The sequence below is a fragment of the Chlamydotis macqueenii genome, chromosome 18, assembly GCF_036417535.1.
Source record: "Chlamydotis macqueenii isolate bChlMac1 chromosome 18, bChlMac1.mat, whole genome shotgun sequence".
NCBI lineage: Eukaryota > Metazoa > Chordata > Aves > Otidiformes > Otididae > Chlamydotis > Chlamydotis macqueenii.
The window spans coordinates 1,782,769-1,794,522 of NC_141573.1; the positions used below are offsets into that span (position 1 = coordinate 1,782,769).

Below are 11,754 nucleotides of genomic sequence, written 5' to 3' on the forward strand. Positions count from 1 at the left end.
AGCGGGCCAGCCGCGTTGCCCCCGTGTCTCCATCCTTGTGGCTGCGTGGCCGTTCCCGCACCGGCAGCGTGCTCCCGACGAGCATCCCGGCCCCGGGAGCGACCGCGCGGGCCCAAAGGCTTCGCCGGGGTGGAGCGCATCAGGAAGCGCCTTTGATCTCTGGACGCTAAGGTGTTTTCAAATGAGCCGCAGCAATGACCGGCCTCCTCCCGCGGCGGGGAGGGGAGATAACACATCAGAGCCTGCGCGCGTAGCTGCCGTATCGCTCCTTTATGGAGCTTTGATTGCTCCCAACCATGCAGCTCGCTGAAGGCAACTTCAAAAGCAGTGCGCTGGACCTGCACCGCCCTGTGCAAAGAGTCCCCAGCCCGCCTTTCTGCGTGTGCGGATACGCCCAAGGGCTGGCTGACGAGGCTTTTCGCCCTGTCACATCTTTACACCAGGCAGCGGGCAGTTTTTGGTAGAGCCCGGGTGGATGCCTGCACTGAGAGCAGTGGGCTTGGACCCTCTGGACCTTCTTGCTCCACGCGTGCTGGTGGGCACTGGGTGCCTCTGGGGTGCCACCGTCGATGTCTTAGCTCCCTGCTCTGCCCCAGTCCCCGCTGCGCAGCGGTCCCCAGGGCCTGGCCGTCTGGGGTTAGTGCCTTGCGGAGCCCAGCGGTGCCTGTGAGGCAGGGAGATGCTCAGAGCGGGAGGGAGGATGTCCAGCCGCTCTCGGCGCCTTCGCCAGCAGCGTGGGAGTTAACAGGGGAAGTTGGGGGAAAGAGGAGGAAAAGGGTTGGGACCTCCTCCCCTCCTCCCTTCGTGTCCCCCTTGGCTGCTGCCGTTTCGTTGAGGCTGTGTATTGGTGGCCTCGGGAGGACGGAGCTGGGTAACACCGCAACATAAACAGAACATCTGGAAGCTCTTAAAGGGTTTTATTTTTTCACACATTTACAAGAGCCAGGGACACTTGCGCACAGCTTTTTACAAACGCGGAGACGCTGCGCTCTTTCTTTCCCCAAAAAACCCAGAGCTGATGGTCAGGCTCTCCCCTGGGGACGGGGCGTGGGGGCTGGTTCACACCTCCCCCCCGTATTGCTCAGGGTGTGATGTCTTGGCCAGGAGGTGCCAATCTTGCTCGCGTATTCCTTGTGAAGTCCAAAGCAAACAGATCATAAGTGCTGGATGATAAATGGGTAGGAACCTCTCCCCTTCTTTGCGTGCCCCTAGTTAATGCTGGAGCGGGACGGGGGGCCGGGGAGGGTTTGCTGGGGAGAAAAGCTGTTCAGTGATCTTATGGAGTGAACCGGCTGTGAATCAGAGGAGAGCGAATGATTAATCTCCCCAAACGGGCCAAGAGCTCGTCAGAGCCAAAGGGGAGCTGCTTGTGCCACGCTTAGCGGCGGAGTTTGGATCCGCTGTGCCGCAGCCGGTTTGAGAGCTCGTGGGTGGGAAGCCCATGAACAGAGAGGGATAAATGGGATGCGTTCCCACTCTGCTGTCCGGCTGTGTTTTCCTCCCTCTGTCTCCTTCCAAGCGTCTGTGGCAGCTTGGGAAAAGGAGCCCCTTTCTGCCGACTTTCTCTTCCTCTGCATTCCCAGATGCCATTGTTTTTTTGGCTGCACGGAAACGGCCATTTGATTTTCTTCCATCAGCCCTGTGTCTCTTATCCACCCTCGAGCTATCCTGCACCCCGATCCGATGTCTCCTCATCCGCTGGGAGCTCAGCCGTGGGGCTGCCGCTGCTTTTGGGCTCGCTGGGGCGACATGGCTGAGGAACACGGGTTTTCCCATGGGTGTTGCCAGCACATCCTCCGCTCTTGCTGTTTGAAGCGCCAGTGGCTCGGCTGCCACAGAGAGCTGCTGTGGATGGAGAGCTCATCCCAGCCGGGATGTGGACTGTGCAGCCACAATGGATTCCCACCATTCCCAGGGCATGGGAAGGGCTCCGGCTCCCTTGGCGCTGCGGAGCGTAGGGTGAGCTTGAAGGCACCGGTGCTGAAGGTGCCTTACGGGAGGCTTTGGAGCTGCTGTGTGTCTCCTCTTTTACACGTTGCTCCAAGCGTTGAATTCGGTGACGAAGAGGAATCCCAATTAGCTTCATCACAACCAGCCCGGGCCTTCCATTAACGGCGTGTTTTTCCTTCGCAGGGTCCTTGGTGAAGGCTCGGGGTGCGGGGACCTGAGAGGAGACAGCCAAGGTGCTGCAGCACTGATCGTGGCCAAAACATGCCTGAGGGTGGGCACTTTGTCTGCGAGCACGGAGAGAGGGACAGCAGGGACCAGCAGTTCGCCGGGAGAGATGGAGCATCCGGGGTTGCGATGAGCTCCTCCACCCACCGCCAAAAACACCTTCCCCGCCAGCCAGCCCCCGTGCACTGGCTCCACGTCCCCAGCCTGGCAAGGGGGGGTTTCCTCCCGGCGCTGACCTCGCTCCTGACTCCCACGCAGAGCCGAAAGGAGTTAATTAGCTGCTCTCCGCTGGGCTTTGGGAATTATCCTCTTGGCTGGGAAGTGCTGGCGATGGATGGTGAAGTGTTCTTGTGTCAAACGGTAGCTCCATGCTTTTCCCTCTGAAGGACCAAGTGCTTGCCCGGTTCCAAGGAACAAGCTGTGGATTTTTTTTTCCTATTTTTTACCCCTCTGCTGTTCTTTTTGATGCCTTTCGGGGTGTTGGGCTTTTCACGAGGATGGCTGGACCCAGCTGAAGCACGTGACGCTCACAAAGTGCTGATGCCTGTGGTGGGAGCTGGCAGGGCGAAAGCCTTTGGAGGAGCCATGGGGTGGAAGCCAAGCTGGCGATCGTGGTGCCCTGGAGTTTAAAACTGTCGGGAAGAGCCTCGTCTTGTGCCAGGGTGCTGGGTGGCCTCGAGGGGGGTCCTTCTGCTGCGGGTGCTGAGCACTCTTGGCCCCGTCGCACTCACGTGGAGCTCAGCCCAGGTGGGGCTGGGGTGCAGGGGACGCCAAACCGCAGCGAGGGGAACGTCAGTCGGGGGAAAGTGTCACCCTCAGAAACAATTAAACTTCTTAATAAAACCCCTTGCCTCTGTGAGTGCTTGGTGTGCTTTTCCGTTTGCCTTGGCTCAGCCACACTTACATCATGGCCCTATCGCGGGGCGGCCGAGGGGATGCGTTTGATTGTACAGGAAACCAGCGCTTTGGCAAACTGCTCTGCTCTAGCGAAGCCAGGCCAAGAGTTTGATGACTTTGCTTTGCAGAAAAATCCTTCCCTGGCCTTTCCCCCTTCCCGTTCTGCAACCCTTGACCATGACAGCCCGGCTGCACAGCCAGGTGGGCTGCCCCTTGCGTGGATATTTATGTAATGGAAAGATCCTTTTATTATTTTTTTTTAAAAATATTTAGACTATTATTAAAAAAAAAAGGTGTAATTTAATCTAAAAAGCACAGTCGCCTCATGAGTGTGCGTTCAATATCGCTGTGTTTGGTGTGCAGCCACAGTGAGTTGGTGTCAGATTCACTGGTGTGACTGGTAGGATCTCTGCGTAGCCCCGACCGCGTTTCTCTGCACGGTGAGTCCCTCACTGGGACAAACTTGCAGAAACTTAACCAGAAACACAGAATTTGGGGTCCTTTCCTTTGAAACCAATTACTCAGAAGATCCTTGGGGAGTTTAAGGACCATGTTATGGCCTTGGGCAAAACTGAGAGAACAGAGAAGCCTGGAGATGCACGAAGGGTCACTTGATGTTTGGTGTGGGAGTGATGGGTTTTGGGATGCCCTAACAAAAGGCGATGTCGGGCTCATTTACATCAATTAAATGACCCTGGAGGTGCAGGTGAGCAGCCGGCAGCTGAGGCTGGTACCTGGGTGCCGGCGCAGCCCCGATGGTGTGCACGGGCACGTGGTGGGACGGAGGTGATGGTCTGCCCTTCGGCGCTGCTCGTGCCAAGGTAATCCAAAGCAGAGGGTGGCTCTGCTCTGCCTCTTCTCTGGGTGCAAGGTGGATCCTGTGGGTGCAGAGGAGGTTCAGGGGCTGTTGGATGTGGTTACCGTGCCCTGACCGTGTGTACGTGGTGCCTTTGCTCCTCTGCGAGCAGCGGACTCTTTGCAAGCAAACCAGGGTAGGAGTAGGACTGGTGTTACTGGGCGCCCCTCGGTTCTCTCTTTGGTAGTTTCTCCTCCCAGGTCTGAGAGCGGCGGTGAAGCCGGGGCCGTGCCCCAGACAGCAGCAGCGCGTAGGAGCAGTCCTCCGGCAAATTATAGGGTTCCCACCCGTGAGTCAAGGCTGGATTTTTGGGAGAGCTGCGAGACTCCTTTGTCTGGGCTTGCTGGGGAGCTGGAAATGCAGACCGGCTGCGGGGAGATGCCTCAAGTGATGGTCCTGCGGTTACCTCCCCAGGGAGCGTGTGAGAAGCGGTGCCGGTTGACATGGTGCTGCCACGTACGGTATTCCCTTGTGTTTGGCCAAAGTCAGTTTTCAGCTAGGTGTGTGAATCGCCGCCGTGTCCGTGTGGGAGAGCTGGGGTGGGAGGGGGCTGAATTCCCACAGGGAAAGCAGAGGCTTTGGGTCACTCGGACCTGCTACCCTGGGTGCACGCTGGCGATGCTCGCACCGTAGCATCCTTTTTTTCAAAGCTCTTCCCCACCTGGGAGCTGCCTCTCCGGTAATCCCAGCCTGCCTGGACCCCGGTGCTGCCTGGCCCCCAGCCCCGCGGCTGCAGACCCCGCTCTGGGGATGGAGAGGGGAAGCGCAGCGCTGAGACGTGCACCTTTTGGAGTCCATAACCAACATTTACTTCAAAGGCCGGTCGCCTTTAGTGTCGGTGAGCCGTGTCGTCCCGGCTTGTTTAGAGCGGGCGAGCAAACAGAAAGGCAGGCGGTTAAAAAGGGGAAGGGTGTGGGAGCTGTACTGCTATTTACCTGTGTAACCGGGAGGAAAACCTGCTTGTCACTCTTCCTAATAAATACAAACTGGAAGTACGGATAAACTCACGGGGATTTATTAGTTTGCTTTACCCAACGCAAATATTAAGACTGGTCGGTTCGGCCCAAGGGCTGCCTTTCGCTTTTTGTGTGCACTGCAGCGCCTGGCGCCTATGGGTGCTGATAAGGGCGTGCTCTGCGCTTAGCCGGCTGTGCTCAGGGAGTTTCTTTTGAACTACTTCTGTCTTCTTTGTGCTCAGGCCTGATTCTGCCACGGGCTGAGCGCCTGGCAGGGATGCGGGATGGAGCACTGGCTGGGTTCGTCCTGCTCCAGCCTCCCCAGCTCTGTCCTGCAGCATCTCCCCACCGCGTGCCCCGACCCGCCGCATGCCCTGGGATGGCTTTCAGCTGGAGTTGGGATTTGTAGGGTCAGCCTGGAGCAGGCGAAAGCTCCCTGTGCTTATTTTCTCTGTAAGGGTAACTCATGGTCCTGCCCTGGCCGTGATGGCCCCTTTTACCGCTGCAGTGAAAGCAGCAAGTTGAGCTTCTGATCCAGCTTGGCTTTTATCTGTAACCACAAAAGTCCAGCTTTAAAGAGCCCCTTTTTGCTACCCCCAGTGCCAAATGGCCGCTGCTTTCCCCTCCCCAGCTCTCCCCTCCCCAGCGCCTGCTTTGCTTTTGCTCATCCTGAGCATTGCCCAGAGCCCAGTTACAGCCACCTCCATCCCGGGCGCAGCAGAGGCAGAGCGGGGCTTTGCAGCCGGCTCCTTCGCTGGAAAACCCAACCTGCAGCTCAATGGTTCCCCGCAGGATAAGCCCCGAGCCTGGGCCAGCTCCGTCTCCGGAAAAGACCCCCCACCGTCGCACTGGGCGCGGACCCAGGTGTGGATGCTGTCAGGAGCAGGGATGGCTCAGGGCTGGGATGCGCCCCGGAGCTCGGGGTATCCAGGCCGGCAGCGATGCCGCTGGGTGTGAGCGATGGTCTGGGGAAGCCGGATTTGTTTTTCCTCGGGTTGCTAACGTGGGGACCCTGTTCCATGGGAGGCTCAGTGGCTGGGAGGCCCCTTGCTTTTTTTTCATCCTGCTGCTTGGGAAAAAGGGAAAGCAGAGTCCAGCTGGGATGGGGAGGGCTGGGGGACAGCAGGCAGTTAATTTTGTTTGCTTCAGGTTGCATAAATAGAAAGTTAGAAGCCAGAAGCCATTGCAGGGAGGAGGAGGAGGAAGCCAGGTGAGCAGATGGGGCAAGGAGCACAGGCGAAACCCAGCCACCCCCCTCTGCTTGCAGTTTTCCATTCTCATCCCTGACTCTGCCCCTGCATCATCTGGTGTCTATTTCCAGGCAGTTAGAGATGCTCCTCTAGATGTTATTTTTCCTGCGGGGCTTGCAAAACCCATCTGCTGCAGCTGCCGGCCAGCTTGGGGGGAATTTCCAGGCCCTGCCTGGGTCCCGGAACCAATGGTGTGCGGATTCGGAGGCCACACGCGCTCTGTTCCCGGGTTTGTTTTGACAGCGTAGTGGTGCCGGGCCACGGCTGCAGGTGTGTGCAGGATGCGTCCCGGCCAGGATGCTGCGGGAACACATGGACAGGGACCCAGCACCTAGCAAACACCATCGTGGATGGAGCGTGGGTGGTTGGGCTCTTCTGGAGATGCAGTTTTTCCCATTTCTCTTTTTTTTTTCCTCTCAGATTTTCTTGCTCATCTTTCCCTGCAATAGCAAAACACTTGCAAAACATCAGAAACCTGCACAACAGCAGCTGGAAATAAGAGCTCTCATTTCCTATATGGTTGTCCAAGCGTGCTTGTGTGTCAGACAGGACCTGTTCCTCAAGGCTTCCCTGGAAACAGGGACCCCTCAGCATCCCCAGCCTTCAGCCTCAGGATGCGGCTCAGCTGCGCCTCTTAGCAGCCGGGGGCACGGGGGTGGGCGGGGGGGGGGAGTTGCCCTTTAAATGGGGTGGGAGCGGCAGGTGGGGCTTGTTTGGGAGAGGGGCTGCTCCTGGGATGTCCTGGCTGGTGAGTTGGTTTAGCTTGTTATTTTTCTATTTTTTCTTAAATGCTGAGTTTTGTCATTATTTTAGCTGCGAGTAGAAGGGGAGAGCGTGTGGTTTGTCTCCTTGTGAGGAGAGAAGGGTGCTGGTGCAAACTGGGGGTTAAACTTAGGCTGAAGCCCCCTGGAAGGTGGGATGCGTGTGAGTCTGTGGGTCTTGGTCTGGCAATGCTGGGCTTCCCTCACCTCCTTGGAGGGAATGCTCTGTCATGTTTTGCTGGGATGGGGACTTGTCTCCCCTTGCCACTGCTGTGCAAAGGTTCAAAGTTAGCTTATAATCGGACATTCTTTTATTAAAAAAAAAATATATATATTTTAAGGGGGGGTGAATGGTGTATGGCGCCTTTCATGGTCCATGAGAAAGATGGGAAAAGGGTTTTGGTTTGTTTTTCAAGCTCAGTCCTGCTAGAATAGCTGGAAGTGTTGTGTGGGGATATGGAAACTCTTTGGGCTGGAGGCTCCGTGCCGCCTGTGCTTGCTTAGGACTGGTTATACTGGGTACCTGCAGTCATGCTGTGCAAATGTTAGTGATGGACGGGAATATTTGTGGTTGCTGTATGTGTTTGAAACAAGCCCTCGTCCCAGGGGCCCTCTGTGGAGCAGCAGCTTCACCCTGTGCAAGATGCATTTTTGGGTTGTGCGCAGCTTTTTCTCGCTTGTTTAATTCTTTCTTGTAATGAACCACACCGCTGAGCACCTGGGGGTAATTTTTGACCCCAAACTGTTTCCCATATTTCTTAGTGAGTCTCAGAGCCCACCCAGGTGTCCCTAATTCTGGTACTGGTTACAGGCTCCCTGCAGGGGCTGAGCCCTGTCTGTGGGATGGGGCTGAGCCCTGTCTGTGGGATGGGGCTGTACAGGAGAAGCGGCGGGTCGATACGGGGACCCTGAGCGGTTTCCTTGGCACTCAGGAGGGTGTTGGAGGAGGGAGGTGAGGCTGAACCTCTTCTCCTGCTTTTTGCACGTTGTGCTGAGCTCCTGGACCTGGCTGAGGTCTGTGTAAGCTGCGGATGCATGGGGCTGGGGGTTACCTGCCTCAGCTGTTGCGTTGGTGTGATGTCACCAAGTGGTTTGGCATGTGGAGAGAGCCAAACCTGGGGATGAAATAAGTGATTATTCGTTCTGGTTCTTCAGACAACACAGCTGAGCAAATCCAAGCCTGCTGTCTGTTCATTAAGGGACTAATCCTTTGTTTTCCCCTGGAAAAATCCTTTCTGGGAATCCCAAGATTTTCAAAGTAGAGCCAAGCTTAGAAAATGGAGGAAAACATGTCCTTTTCCCATTACATCAGGTATTTCTCAGCTATTTCCTCAGTTATTTCTCCCTCTTGCTTGTCCACATGTGCTTCCCTCCTCCTTTCCGCCTTCTGCACAGAAACTCCTCTGGGATGGTCTGGTGTCCTACAAGGGGCGAGCTGATGTTTTGAGTCTATCACCTCTACCTTGCTGAAGACTTTCTTGAAACCCGTAATAATATCTTTCTCAAGCTAGGATGAGGTATGGGACTGGGAGCTGCCCGGGCTGGTGTGTCCCTGCCTGCTGTATGGCTCTGCTGGGATGGCTGGGGCAAAGGGACGTAAATATGGGGGCAACCTGTGAACTGAGTGGGAATATGGGACAGATCATCCCCTCTGGTGTTTTATTTGGCTTCCCTTTGCTGGTAGATGGGAAATGTTGGTCCGACTGGAGACTTGACTTGGAGTGGAGCAGCGTGTGCTCAGCTCTTGGACCACCAGAGAGAAGAGGGAAGGTGGCTGCTGGTGGCCTCGACCCTTTTCTGGGTGGTGCCTTGTGTCCTGCTCCCACCGAGCTGGTGGTTGGCTGCAGACTGGGAGACAGAGCTGAGCTTGCAATCCCATCCGTACCCCGTTCCTCTGGGACGCTGTGGGACCAGGTGGGCTTCAGCCCAGCCCGCCCCTCTGGTTCCTTGCCTGGTCCCCACGGCAGCCTGGCTTCTCTCTATGCGCTCCCCTCTGGTTTTTGGGGTGTTTTGGGGCTGTTCTGCATGGGTTTGGTGCATGGGGCCGTGCGTCTCCCTAAACCCCCTCTGTGGAAGGAGCAGTGGCGTTGGGATGCCTCCAGCCCCAATCCCGCAGGAATGCCTCTTAGCCCAAAAGCCGCTTGGTAGCAAACGCTGGAGGCTAAGCTAGCTTTCCCCTCTAAGCTTCGTGTTTCGATTGCTCTCAAGGAGAGGAAATTCTTTGGAGATATCTCTGCTCCTCCTAGCAGACCAGTTTTCTGGTGCACAGAAGTCAAACTTTTCCTGTCGGGAGCAGGATGCAGTTCTGTTCCTGTGCTCTGGGGGGGCTGGCCCGGCTGCCCCCAGCTCCTGCGGTGCCTGTGGACATTTAGCTGGTTGCTTGTAATGGCAGAGCCTTCCCAGAGCATGGTCTGGCATCCTCCCCCTCCTCTTTACGTTAACGTGCCAGCCGCGTCCCACCCTAATTAAAACCAGCAAAGAGACCTGGACCAGGACGCCGCTTTGGTGGCTGTAAAGTTCTAGGACAGGTTTATGTAGGGCAATTAAAAGGAAGGTTAAAAAAAATTGTTAAGAAATTAAACACTAATTACTTTTTTTTTTTGGCCAGCTGAACTGTTTTGGCAGTGGGGTGCAAAGACCAGGGATGGTTGGTTCCCTGCTGCTGTAAATCACACTGACCAAATGTTCCCTCTCTCTAGCAGTGTAACTCATCTGCTGTCAATTAGCCTAAATCACATTTTTTCAATTAAACAGGCTTAGAGGCCTGATAGTCAGGTCTGGTGGGGAGGGGGAGGGAGAAGCAGAGCCTGGCTGTAGGCAGCGAGGTGGAAATATCTTTTTAAAAGGTGTGAGCCCATTTTAGTGTTTTCCATATAAAATGCGATGTTATCGTCTGCGCTCTGGGGAGCAGCAGGAGCTGGGAGCCTGCAAAGCGGAGGGGGCCGGCGTGGGCGGCAGGTCGGAGGTGGCTCGAGGGATTAGACTGGGAATCCCAACGGGGATGCTTGCTGGTGTGATGGCGGGTTACTGGGAAAACTCCTTTGCGATGGATTTTGGGTCTTCCCTTGAACTCCTGCCCCAGTGCCCCGTGGTGGGGTAGAGGTCTGCAACCTTGCGAAGAGGCTGCCCGCGGGGCTGCGGCGCGAGGATGGGTTTCTGCTCCGGGGCAGGGGAAATTACCCCGTAGTTCGCGTGCAGTCGGCAATGGGAACGGATGGCTTGCATAAGAGGTGGCACAGTTTGCCTTGGGTGGTGAAGTAAACTGCTGCTTCCTCTCCCTGTGTCTAGTCTTGCTCCCCGAATGGTTTCTTTCTTGATTAACAAAGGAAAACAGGCTGGGAAGTGTTTGGAAGGGCATGAGGAAGGGCAGGGCTTGCCGTAAATGGCTCCCTTTTGTACCTGCATCCACCCCGCGCCTTGAAAAGAAAAAGCAGGCAAAATGTTCCCAGCCTGGGGTGGGAAGAGGAGCTGGTCCTGGCCCCAGGAGGAGGGCAAAACAGGGGTGTGTGGCCTGCTGATTCAGGTTTAGTTATTACAAATATTACCCGGCTGCCTCCCCTCCTCCTGGTGCTTGGTCCCCATTGGGAGCGTGTGAGGCGGCTGGGGATTGGGGTGGCCCCTGGTTTGGCTGGGGAGATGGAAGCACGAGTGGCTTCAGAAGTCCCCGCAGGTATCTGCTGGTTGGAAACGGAGCTGCATCTCCCTGGGTTTGGGGCTCTGCAGGAGCTGGTGCCTCCTGGATGCTCTGGGGTGGGGGAAGAGACTGGTGGTCCCTTCCACCTCTCCATGTGCCAGGGCAGGATGCGCTCCCAGGACCTCCGGAGCCCTCTGCGATCTCATCCTACAACCCCGAGGATTCACCCGCCCGCTGCGAAAACGGGCTCAGGCCTCTCGGTTCCGCCAACAAGCCCCTGCAGGTTATCCTGTTGGGAAAACCAGTCTCACTTATTAATATACATAATGTTAATTGCTGTAATTTGAAGGCTGGCTTCCCACTCCTGGGGACGTGGGTGTGTGCTGCTGGTGTGGAAATGCGCGGAGCGGAGGAATGTTCCCCCGCCGAGCCCCTGCGGTGAGAGGAGGATGCTCCTGCGGTTATCGTGGTGATGACCGGTTTGTGTTGTGGGTTTGGATTCATGAGCTAAAAGAACAATGAGAAAACAAAACACATCTCCCCATCATTGGTATCTCCTTGTTGTAGGCTAAAAATACAGCCAAATGGGTATTTAAATGTTAATTAGTATAATTCACCACCACCACCTCCCCAGGCAAACCCAAACCTGGCGGTTCGGAGCATGCTTTGTTCTCCTCCCTGCCCGGTTTAGTGCCTTCCATCTCCAAAAAGAGCTTTGACCACCTGAAAGAGCTGGATTTGGAGTAGCCCGGGCTGAGGAGAGGCTTGTGGCTCGTGCCCTTGTAGGAGGGCAGCGCTGCCGCCTTGCCATCGTCCCCAAAGGAGCCGGAGCTGTGGGACGCTGGAGGCCCAGGGTCTGATCTGCCCCCAGGCTTTGCCAGCACGGCTGTGTTGGTGAGGAGCGGAGAGAAGGAGGAGACGCGGCTCTTGGTGCTCAGCAGGGCTGGGTTTTTTGGACCCATTGGTGAGGTTATGGGATGGGGCAGGGCTGCTCCCGCAGTACTGATGCCTCTGCTCTCTTGCGGGAGCTGTTGGCCCCAGCTCTGTCCACGTCTTGGGTAGTTGTAGAGAGAGCGAGTCCAAAACTCTGCTGGAGATAAATGAGGCAGCAGGATCTTGGCTCCCTGTGGTCCTGGAGGGCTCCCGCCTTTGTGTTTCCTCATCCTGGGAAATAAAAAGAAACCCACCGTCTTTACGGTCATTCGGCGATGCTGGCAGAAGCCTG

The 11,754-nt window shown here is 56.3% G+C and overlaps 1 long non-coding RNA gene across 1 annotated transcript in view; it reads left to right on the forward strand.

The window, feature by feature from the left end:
- The window catches only part of LOC147598449 (uncharacterized), a 50,867-nt gene extending 47,833 nt beyond the window's left edge, over window positions 1–3,034 (forward strand). Inside the window, exon 2 of the long non-coding RNA XR_015260554.1 lies at window positions 2,134–3,034. This is a non-coding gene — a long non-coding RNA (uncharacterized LOC147598449). The remainder of the gene's footprint in view (window positions 1–2,133) is intronic.
- The last annotated feature ends 8,720 nt before the right edge of the window (window positions 3,035–11,754 follow it).